The sequence below is a fragment of the Meleagris gallopavo genome, chromosome 1 (assembly GCF_000146605.3).
Source record: "Meleagris gallopavo isolate NT-WF06-2002-E0010 breed Aviagen turkey brand Nicholas breeding stock chromosome 1, Turkey_5.1, whole genome shotgun sequence".
Classification (NCBI taxonomy): Eukaryota; Metazoa; Chordata; class Aves; order Galliformes; family Phasianidae; genus Meleagris; species Meleagris gallopavo.
Genome location: NC_015011.2, coordinates 133,202,060 through 133,213,716, shown reverse-complemented (window position 1 = coordinate 133,213,716; position 11,657 = coordinate 133,202,060). Strand labels below are relative to the sequence as shown.

Here is an 11,657-nt window from a genome sequence, read left to right as displayed (position 1 = left end):
AAAAAAAAAAGAAATCTGGTGATCTCAAGAGAAAGCTGGTTATGAGAGACAGAACCTGGGATCTTCCCGCAGATCCCTCCTCACATGCACACGGGACCTTCCTGCAGATCCCTGCCTCCAGATGTAACCTACTGTTCTTTAGTATGAGAGTGCTGAGGTGCTGGAACAGGCTGCCCAGAGAGGTTGTGGATGCCCCGTCCCTGGAGGTGTTCAAGGCCAGATTGGATGGGGCCCTGGGCAGCCTGGTCTAGCATTAAATGGGGAGGTCGGTGGCCCTGCATGTGGCAGGGGGGTTGGAGATTCATGGTCCTTGAGGACCCTTCCAACCCTGGCCATTCTGCGATACTGGATCTGCAAGACCTCCAAGCAGGTTTTAAGCAAGGTCCAGACAGAAACAAAGATCTGTATGCATCACAAGAGTGAAGTCCAATCTAGTTAACAGGTGAAGGCTTTGCCAGAACCGTTGGGCAGGAGAACACATGCTGAAAGTGACTCACTTAGCAAAGATCATAAAGCATACAAGAGCACACAAGGCTGGTGTACCGTGCTTCCAAAAGAGTGCATTATTCTAGAGGCTAAAACAACCAAGTCCGTAGTTAGAAAAAAGCAACTCTTAAGACTCATGCCAAACCAATAGAAATGCCACCTATATTCTTACTACCAACATCCAAATAACCGATCACATTTCATCACAAAGAAACATGTTGCTATTGCCTGAGGCAAGTGCAGAATCTACCAACAAACCCAATAGGAACAAATGAGATATGAAGCCTGAACTCGACAAACAACATTCCAGTTGCTGCCTTATTATTTTGGTGAGATGTATTTTAAGAAGGCAGATTCTTCAATGGAATTTGTTACGTTTTGTAAAACGTATCTAACTGTAGTTCAGTGCAACCCAAAACATAGGAAGGTACCCATACTCACCCACACATCCTTGCAAGCACTGCAGCCATGGTACTTTGAGAAATACCACTAGCAGAAATGAAATGAAGCAGTTTCAAGTGCACGTTAACGTACGGCTCTCAAGTCTTGCTTTGAACGAATAAACCATGGAACTTACTCTTAGCCCAGGTAAAAAGTCACCTGTTTTACATTTTGTGATCAATGTGACTAATAAAGTATGTTTGCATTTTCTTCACCAGCTCACAAACAGAACCAGATATAACTTACGTTGCTCCTACAGCAAAGGCAGCCAGTAATCATAGCTACCAATAATATTATTCCTCTGCTTTCTAAAAGCAGCAAAAAAATACCCTCAGCTTCTCAGAGTGCAGTGAATTAAACTGCTAAGGGATTACAGACCAGCAGCATTTCTAGGACTGTATTCATTACACACACTTCTGTTGCCTCCAGAAGGTCCCTGAGAAACTCTTCCATCTCCTTCCTGCCTATGTTGAGAGCTCTGTGTTTTTCTTCCTACTTGTCATATTTATTTCTCTCAACAGTGTTATCTCCTGACTGAAGATAATTTAATCACAGGGTTACCATGTAAAATTTCAAGAACGGATGAGTTAAGGATCCTATAAGCTGTCCATCAAAACCAGGTTTTTCCCTATAGACATGTGGAAACACTTGGAGCAACAATTGTCTCTCATTTCCTGCCTAATGATCAAACCACTGCAGTTCTACCCACTGATGCCTAAAACATTCCCTAAAATATTCGCATTGATTGGGCATAGCTTTTAAATCTAATAAATCCAAGCTGACAGAGGGATAATACTAACTGTGGGACCTCACAACCATGACCAGCAAGTAAAACAGAGACATTACAGCAAAGCCTTGCTGTAAGAGCATGCCACAGCTTTGGCTTACCTCATGAAGCAACTACATATTGCAGGCACTGAGGGGCAGGGCTCCACTATTTCTCTGCTCATTTCTCAGTCGGTTTAAAGATCTCTGAAATCATAAAAGATTGCCAGCTATTCAACAGTTGCAAAATGCCAGGAACACTTGAAACTTCCGATACCAGTGTTTATACACAGAGCTGCTCCTTCATCCATCTGGAGCAGAAGAGAGGGGGTTACACCCCAACACAAGCACTGTCTGTCCCTCTCACCAGATCTCCCTCACTCCCTCCACTCAGCACACAAGCAAAAAGGACCCACGCTGGCAGAGACACTTTCTGGGGTTGCAGCTCTCCCTTGCAGTACATCTTGATCACACAAGGCGATATTGCTGAGGAAAGACATATGACCCAAAGAGGTGCGCCCTCGCAGTGCAAGCCAGTGCCTGCCGCTTCCCACACTGCACAAGATGAAAATAATAAAGGCTACAGAAAGTTTTCTAATTTCCCATGGTACTCAGGACAAACACTTGTGGCTGATGCAACTCCCATTTCTTGGGAGTCTTAAAAAAAAAAAAAGAGAGGTGATTATTTCCAAACCTAAAATACTTGTGAAGAATTCATTCATCACTGTTAGAAAATGAAATGGCCCAGGGTATGGGGTTCTGCCTGCCTGACCATGGTGAACAAGAGCTAAAGGTACCACTGCTGGGAGACCTCCTCAGCCCCTGCTGGCTGATGTCACTCCATGGCACTCCAGTTCCATGCACCCAGCAGGGTCCTTCTCTGTTTGCTCACCACAAGAGGACAAGAATTATTTGTACAATCACTGGAAGCAGTGTCAAACAAGCAAACGGAAGACGGCAAACAGAAGTTACGCCCTTGTAAAGACAGCTCACAAATCAGAAGAGAGACTTTGTCTTCCCAGCTCAGCCTTGCTTTCTGTTTGCTCATCTTCCTTCAGGTGAAGGAAAGTACATCCAGCTCTTGAAATTCTCAATATATCGACGTGAGGAACACAGGTTCCGTTTGTAAATAAGTTGCCCCGAGGCTCAATAAATGGCGTTTAACAGTGACCCCTAGTGTTGTTCGGCAGCACCTTCGCTTTCTCTGCTGGAGGATTATTCTACAGCTTATTAAAAATAAAAATAGAAGATTTTGCTGGTGGGTTGTTGTTTTTTTTTTAATTACTATTGGCACATAGTATGGATATCTAAACGAGATCCAGATGACAGATTTGTTGATTTGAACAAAGAGTCACTATACAATTTTTTTTTCCCCAGCCAGGCCTATTGCTATAAATGTGACCAATACCCGATCTTACTATTCATATTTTTACATCACTTGTATAGTGAAACGTGTCAGCTCTTTATGATGACAATCATTTAGGAAGACCAAAAAGGAAGAGTCTGAACTGTATCTAAAGTATGGAGCAGGAAAGTAAAAAGCAAGGGGAGAGGAATCTGGAAAGTAAGTAGAAGAGAAACTCCAGATCCTAGGCATAATGGCTGCATAAATAAACATACATACATAGCAAAATGAAGCTTGACAACATCATCAGCTCTACAATATTTTTGTTATCTATGAGAATAACCAGGCTTACAGAAAAGCTGGAGAGGGATGTTTTATAAGGGCATGTAGCAACAGAATGAAGGGAAATGGCTTTAAACTGCGGGAGGGTAGATTTAGACTAGATATGATGAAGGAATTCTCTATGTGAGAGTGGTGAGACACTGGAACAGGTTGCCTACTGAGGCTGTGGATGCCCCCTCTCTGGAAGCATTCAAGGCCAGGCTGGATGGGGCTTTGAGCAACATGGTCTAGAGGGAGGTGTCCCTGCCTAGAGCAAGGGGTTGGAACTAGGTGATCCCATCCAACCCAAATCACTCTATGATTCTATGATGATTTTATGAAACATTAAAGACAATAGGTGCAGTTCTCCAAACACTACAATTGCCATTGCAAATCCAGATTAAACCACGCGTAGCCATAACCTCATGTAAAGTACCTGGTTTGACTTGAACTTAATGAGGACTTCCATTAGCAAACCACAAATAAAGAATGAACAAATAAAAACACAGCAAAAGAAGTGGCTAATTAAGAGCCTGAACTTGTAAAAGGTGCAGCATTGCAGTCAGCACTGACTCCAGGGCAAATGGAGGAAAACATGCTTCACAGGCACAGATGCTTAAATATGTGTTGCCTTCACCAGATCAGCTCGAGTTCACTGACCTGAGCTTGAATATACATTTTGTTATTCCATGCATTAAAAATATGCAATTCCTAATCTTACTAATCTTCATTTGAAAAGGATATGAGATTATCAATGTTAAAAGCCTACTCAGTCCCTGCAAACCAGTTATTCTTCCCTCAGAAGCTCTCTGCAAGTTTTCTCATTGTTGATGGTGCCATCAATCAGGTTCCCAAGTTTCCCCTCTATGTTCCAAAGGCAAGCTTAGTCAGTAAGGATAAATAACACACAGTTATTCTTGGCTAAGAACACTAAAGTTCATTCTTTTATTTCCATACCGATTTTTTAAAGACAGAATTGTTCTACTTGTATTTTCTTTTGACACTTACATAGCAATTTGGATCAACAGAAAACTGAATGCTATTAAACTATTAAATGTGTTTTTTTTAAATCACTGCCTAATAAATATCTTCGCACATTTATTCAACCTACTGTGTCATCCTCTTGAAAGATCAGGGGAGAGAGAGAATGCAGTAATGATTATGAGAAAGGAAAGTGTTTTAATGCCACAGACAACTACTGAAAGCTCAAAACCCCTCTTCATCTCCCCATGTCATTTTCCACTTAAACTAAGGATCAATTGTAAGTTTTCAGCTTTTCCAGAGACAGCAGAAATTCTCCCTCTCTCCCTCTCTCTCACACAAATCAGGTGATTGGAGACAAAAATTGCACAGTAATTGGGAATGACTTTAACACTAGAGGGCAAGAGAGCATCCTTTAAATCAAAGTCTGCTGGTGAAGGTTAACTGCTGAAACTGCAAGAACTCCTCTTTGGTCTGGTAAGACAATAGAAATAATATTTCTATTCTTATGGACTACTTACATCTAGTAAAAGCATCATATTTCTACTCCTATTTGCCAGTGCAAGCAAAGCAATGCCAGTTGAAGCTGAATAAAATGAATAATAAAGTCTCCTTTCACTACCAACATGCTGTTTTAAAACATATACTAGCACACCTCCAGTCACCTATGTAACTTATGTAATCACTACTGGCAGATTTAGTTAGAGTTTACTTAGGCTTCTCTTGAAAAGGATTTTTATATATTGTATATACATAATATATTGTAGCCAACTACAAAGAGATCTGTATTTACCCTATTTACTGAACTTCCTTCTTCATGCAGAGGACCGTTAGGTTCTCCTCTCACTACTGATCTCCTTGATACAGATGGTTGGGACTGACAGCCCTTCCTGGTTCACAAGCATCTTTCTCTACTGTACAGTAGAGATGTGATCTAACTCAATCTCAGTGAGAAGTTGCATCTTTGACAGAACATCAGAGCACTCATGTATAAGATGCAGAGCCATGCTTATTTGTCACATCAGAGCATCTTTAAACCAGCAAATCGGAACTAAAGCAAAGAAGCAAAAAAACAGTTTGGAACTTCAGGTTAATGTCTGCAGTAGTCAATACTGTCTTAACAGGAGTCAGCAGAGCCCCCAGTGAATGAGTCACAGACTCAGCCATCTGTCTGGAGAAAAAGCATGCTCAGTTCTCACTCTTACACATGCATTGAGGGATGCCATAAGAAGAGGGGATTCACTCTGTGAACACAACTCTGCCCAAATGCAAATGCGATTATGCAAAATGCCCAATGCACCTGCCAGTCCAGTGACTGTGAGGTCTCTAACACTTAAATAACATGAGCTTTTAATCTACTACTCATAGGAATATATATTTTCTTTTACTAAAAATTTTCACTGATCAGAGAAGTGCTTCTCTGACAAACATGCTGACGTATGCAAGGGTCAGATATGGACCACACTTTCATCACAGTAGCTCTATGAGTAAAGAGATAACATTCAGAGGGTAATGATAATCACACCAATAAAGATGGGGGGAGAAAAATGATTCCAAAAGATGCCACAAAATTGCTTTTCAAGGAAGCCATTAGTTGAAGTAGATAAACTTACATTAGTCAATTGTGGATGTTTTCTGTTTTGCATGCATTGCACCTCACTCAGCCATTGATTCATTTTCTTTGTAGAACTGAAGGATACAAACAGCAAGGTATAACATCTTGGAAGCAGACTGCATCTCTCTGAAACAGGGACCTGAGAGAAGTAGAAGTTGTTTTCTGTATACAGTTGTTTCAAATTTTTCATCTCCACAATAGAACAATCAAAACTCTTACTTCTTTAAAAGAAACACCAACAAACTGGATTTCATATTAGCTAACCAGAAAGAGTGCCATAGATTTTTTTGTCCATGCTGCTGCTACCTGCAGTAGTGAGCAGTCCTCATCAAAGCCAAGGGAGATGAATATCAAGTGTGCATCTGCTCCAGCTGCACTCCCTGCAATACGGGCTCAGTCTCATAGTCAAGAGAAAGTTTTCATATTAACCACTCTTTTAGTGAATCTAGAAAGCAAGTTATCCAAATAATCAAGCAGACGCAGTCCTGTAACACATAATTACATGCACATTTCAAGTAAACAGCAGTTTTTTACTTAAACACTTCCATTCAGGCCCATGCCCCAAACCTCAAAGTTCTTAAAATATCATACCATGCATATGTTACATCACTCATGATTCACAAGCATGGTCTGCTTCCTTCTCTCTTCATCCAGTTATCTGTTTTTTGTTCCTGTACCTTTACTGAACTGATTATGTTCATTATGGCATACAAAATAGTTGTAGGGGTTTTTTTTGTTTGTTTCAATGCTGTAGTTCTGCGTACGAAAACATACAAAGAATTTTCAGTTCTGAGTGATGTAGGGTTTAGAAGCAGTCACTATTTTGAAAGGGTCAGGCTGCTGAGTCCCTGGGAGCAGGGAGAACTTCACAGACTCCTATTCTAACCAAGACGTCTCCTAGCCTGTGGACACACGCTCCTTAAACACAGCCTCCTAGGGGCAGTGCAGGGACTACTGTGGACTCATCTGCCTCCTGAACCAAGGCCAATAGCACAATCTAGACTGGTCGCAAAGGAAGCCAGGAGCATTTCAGCTGCCTCCCAGCACACTCAGCTTAGCTCATCACCTCTACTTTTTCCAGATTTTACCTCTACTTTGGTAGCCCCTATGGAATCATATTACTTTGCATACTAGCCAGCATAACCAGTTCATATGCTTCTCAGAAATCTGAGGGACACAGAATTCAGAAGAAATTGTCTCTTAGAAGCAAGTCTTATTTCTATGAAACAAATTCTACATATGGAGGAGCCTATCTATAGAGAGTAGTAGAGCTTTGTAGTAAGTGTTGCCTTTTACAGTGCAAATATTTTTTGCAGGGTTGAAATTGAACTTGGACAGGTTTATGTTTTACTACAAGTAGCAAGAAGTAAAAGGAAATTCTGTTTTCTTTATTAACTTAAAACAGGTTTCCCTGTAGAGTTTTGAGCAAGGAAAACTAAGCATCTGTATAATCAATGAATATAAAGATGTTACAATTATGAAATTATAATTATGAAATAAACAAGAGAGTTTGGCTAAGCAGATTATAAAAACGAAAAGAAAATAGATAGAATACTTACCCACATCCTGGGCTCACTCCAGAGGAAGGACCTCCAGAAGAGATCCTTCCCCACTGGTAGTCAGCTCTTAAATGGGTCTAGGAGAAATGGAGCCAGGCTCCACCCCTTCCTGCAGCACAGGTGAATTGCCTTCACCTGTGCTCCGGTGGCTGACTCATTGCTCGCCTCAGGTGATCAATCAGAGGTTCAGGCCGTGATTCAGCAGTTCCCATACAGCATCCTTAAGCGTTTCTGGCACCTCTGGTAACCATACTGGTCTGTAAGTGCACGTGTGAAAGAGAACACTCTTCTAAAATTAAACTCTTGGAAAAAACTGAATCCAAATATGATTTTGGTTACTTCCGACACCAACCACAGGACTCAGTGGAATCACTCTGCACTCACCACTACCACAACAAATCAAAACCTGCTGCAGAGAACAAATCTAAATACCAAAATTATTTATTTTAGGAAAAAAAATTATATCAGTAGGTTTACATCATTCAGATAGCCATAAACGGCAAGCAGCAGCAGACCCAACAAAGACATTTCCTAGGAACAGAGTCATGCATCCCCACAAGTTATTTGTCAAGCGCTGGCTTCAAAATTAGGGCAGTAAAAGGTCACTCACCTACACCAGAATCACATGGGATGGCTGGGATTAGCAGGGACCTCCGGGTCCTTCCGGCCCAACTCCTTTCTAGCAGGCCCATCCAGAGTAGGGTATACAGGGCCACAGCCAGGTGGCTTTTGGAGACCTCTAGGGAGGAGACTCTACAGCCTCTGGGCAGCCTGTGCCAGTGTGTGGTGGAGCAACTTCTCTCCCCCTTCTATTATGTGGTGCTTGGTGTGATACATCTCCTTGGGTGGAATGTGGAGGATCAGTATGTGTAGGGACTCCTTGTGCCTGGCCCCTGCTTGCCCATGGGTTGGGAGGGGCAAAGGATTGGAACACTAAGGCACCCTCTCATTGCATCTGCCTCCTGTTTCTCATCTCATTGCCTAGGAACAGATGTGGAATCAATCATCTCTTGACAACCTAGTACATCTGTACCCAGACTGTGACCCAAGAGAAGCAGTAGAAATATGTGAGTCCAACAAGTTCTGGGGTTGCTGCAGCTTGTGGCAAATAGCAGAATACTTTGCCATCCAAAGGGGCTGGTATGAAAAAGTACCTGTCAGAAGTCAATTACCTTGGACCCTATAAATAGCGATTCTAAGGGAGACCCTTTGAGCTCTCATGGATGACAGCAGGCAGTGACCAGTATCTCCCTGAGGCTGGGATGTGCTACCAAATCCTCAGGGCTCTCTATCAACAGTGGCCAGGGCAAAGTTGTCTCACTTGAGTCAGCCTCAGTCATCACCTAATGAGGAATGCCAATGTATTGTGAGTATTGTGGCAACTCGACTAGAGAGAAACGCTAAGTATAGGCTAGCTTACTCTTCTTCCATCCACCTCCCAATTCATATATGTTCTTTAATGACACATGCTTGTTTCACAAGCGTGGATGCTGAGATATTTTATTGGATCCACATATCTCTGGGTATCTATGTGTGCTCCTGTGAGTATCTGTTTCACATCTGTACATTGATTTAACAGGATATCCTGTTAGTAAGTTAGTGTGAATCTTGTCATCCATGAAACTGTAATCAAGTTCTGTTTAATCGTTACATAGTTCAGAAAATGACCTTATTCATTTCTAAATTAATTAATGATTAAGTGTCAACAAAATTAATCCTTTGATCTATCTCATATTAATGAAAAAATCTTAGATCACTGCTAAACATAACTGGGTGAAATATATTTGCCAGTTCCTTTGACGACACAGAGCTCTGTCACCCGCACAGCACAGAAGTGCTTCCTGATGTTCACATGGAAATTTTCCTCTTATCTACACAGAACAGCTGAGTTGGAACTGTCTCTGAAGCCATCCCAGAAAGACAATCTGCTGCTGGAGCATTTGAGAAACTCTCTCACCACGACATAGTCCTCTATTCCAAAGCCCTAATGTACCACCTCACTTCAGTTACAACACCCAAGTCTGAAAAAAAGCTTATTTTTCCAATATAAAACTTTTTCACATGAAAACCCAAAATGAACATTCACACCTTAACTGGAACCAGTTTACATGAACAAGCATGAAACTGATTCACGAAAAAAAAAAGAAAGCATCAGCAGGAAGCTGTGTGCTACTATGACAGTACCTAAAGATATTTTTAGATCAAAAGAAAAAGAAAAGCAAGAAGGTTCTCAGTGCAGATAAAATACAGAAAGTTCCAAAAATAAGAAAGTTTTAATATGACTGTGCAGCCCTCCCCCTCCTCTCAAGATTTGAGATACTAGAATGCAAATTTTTAAAGCATTTTTTAACTGACTCTCCCTGCCTTCACGTGTCTGAGTACTACTAGCAAAGTATATCAATGCCACTTAACCATCAGAATAGTTTAGCACACCATGGTTTCCATTGGGACAGAGCTGATTTTTCCTTTGTGGTGTCATGTTTTGGCTTGCAAAGTAAAACAACGTTGAGAACACACCAATGTTTCAGTTGTTGACGAGCAGAGCCATACAGAGCCAAGGACATTTTGTTTTCCCAGCTTCTCATGGTACCTTGCCAGCAAGTCTGGGGGTGGGGGTGGGGTTGAGCACATGGAGCTGGGAGGGGACAGAATTAGGACAGATGACCTAAACTGGCCAAAAGGATATTCCACACCATATGACATCATGTGAAAAAAAAAAAAACATAAAACTGAGGGGAGTTGGCTGTACCAGCAGGTGCTGCTTGGGACTCACTGGGCATTGGTCAGAGGGTGGTGAGCAATTGTGTTACGCATCATTTGTTATATATAGAGAGAGAGACAGAGATAGATACAGATATGTATAGATATATATTATGTATTATCATTATTATTATCCTTTTTCCCCTTCTTTTTTTGTCTAAGTAGAGAGTTTTTATCTCAAACCATGAGCTCTACCCACAACAGCACATCGCTATTTTTGAATTTGAAAGAGAAACTGATACAGTTGTGAGAAAACTTAAAATTCAATTTTCGCCTCTCAACCAATACCTCACAATCACCGTCTCACAGCTTGTTGTTCTCAATGCCATGGCTCAGCCTGCTTTGACCACACTCCTCCATCACTTCCAGAGAAGGACTAGCCTGCCTATGGATGCTCTTTGAACAGCAAGGTACTTCATGATCAGCAAGGCAAGGGCTCCCCTTTGCAGAAAGGGGCCTGGATCCCAACTGCCAGAGCCCTGTAGAACAGCCATGCTTGAGCCTCCTCATGCAGTTCAGGCATCCATGTCACAGCTCCCACCCGTGCAGTGACTCACTTGGATGAGCCAAGCTTTCATGAGAACACAAGAAAGCAGCGCATGACACACAAGCATTGCAGAGCAACCTGGGATGATGGACTCTGATATGACAACATAAGAGCTATAGAGATAAAAGAATAACATATCCTGTGTGCATTTCTGTGTCTCAGTTTTCTCACCTGAGCAGAGCACTTCTTGGGCCTCCCCAGGGTGCTGTAGGTTGCAGATCTTCTACACAGGTCACAACAGCTCCACTTGAGATGCTCAGCATCTTCACCCACCCCAACAAGAGCAGCCTCTTCTCTTCCAACCCCCACACTTCCTGTGTATCTTTTTTTTCTTCCCCAACCAAGTCTTCTGCCTTAGAGATGAGCACCAGCTCTTATCTCTTTCTGTCCTGCTGAGATAGTTAAGCATCCCTTGCTCTTTCCTCAGGTTCACCAGCTCACTGGCCTGCTAGAAAATACTGAGCTCTGGGAAGCTACCACTACACTTGATCTATGAGGAGAACGTGATGCTTTTAAGCAAACTGTGAGTTCCACCACTCACTAGTTTGTAAACAGTACAAAAATTCCAGCTGAGCTTCTTTTCACTGAATCACAAAATCACAGAACAGCTTGGGTTGGAAGGGATCTCAAGGATCATCAAGTTCCAACCCCTTGCTACAGGCAGGGCTGCCAGCCACTGGATCACGTATTAAACCAGGCTGCCCATCCAAGCTGGCCTTGAACACCTCCAGGGATGGTGCACCCACAGCCTTTCTAGCAACCTGTTCCAGTACCTCACATAATCACAGAATGGCCAGAGTTGGAAGGGACCTCAAGGATCATGAATCTCCAACCCCC

The 11,657-nt window shown here is 42.1% G+C and overlaps 1 protein-coding gene across 1 annotated transcript in view; it reads right to left on the bottom strand.

Moving 5' to 3' along the window:
- RASA3 (RAS p21 protein activator 3) overlaps positions 1-11,105 on the bottom strand; it is a 175,118-nt gene extending 164,013 nt beyond the window's left edge. Inside the window, exon 1 of the mRNA XM_010728350.3 lies at positions 10,992-11,105. The gene's annotated coding sequence lies outside the window, so the exon portion shown is untranslated. The remainder of the gene's footprint in view (positions 1-10,991) is intronic.
- Positions 11,106-11,657: the final 552 nt, after the last annotated feature.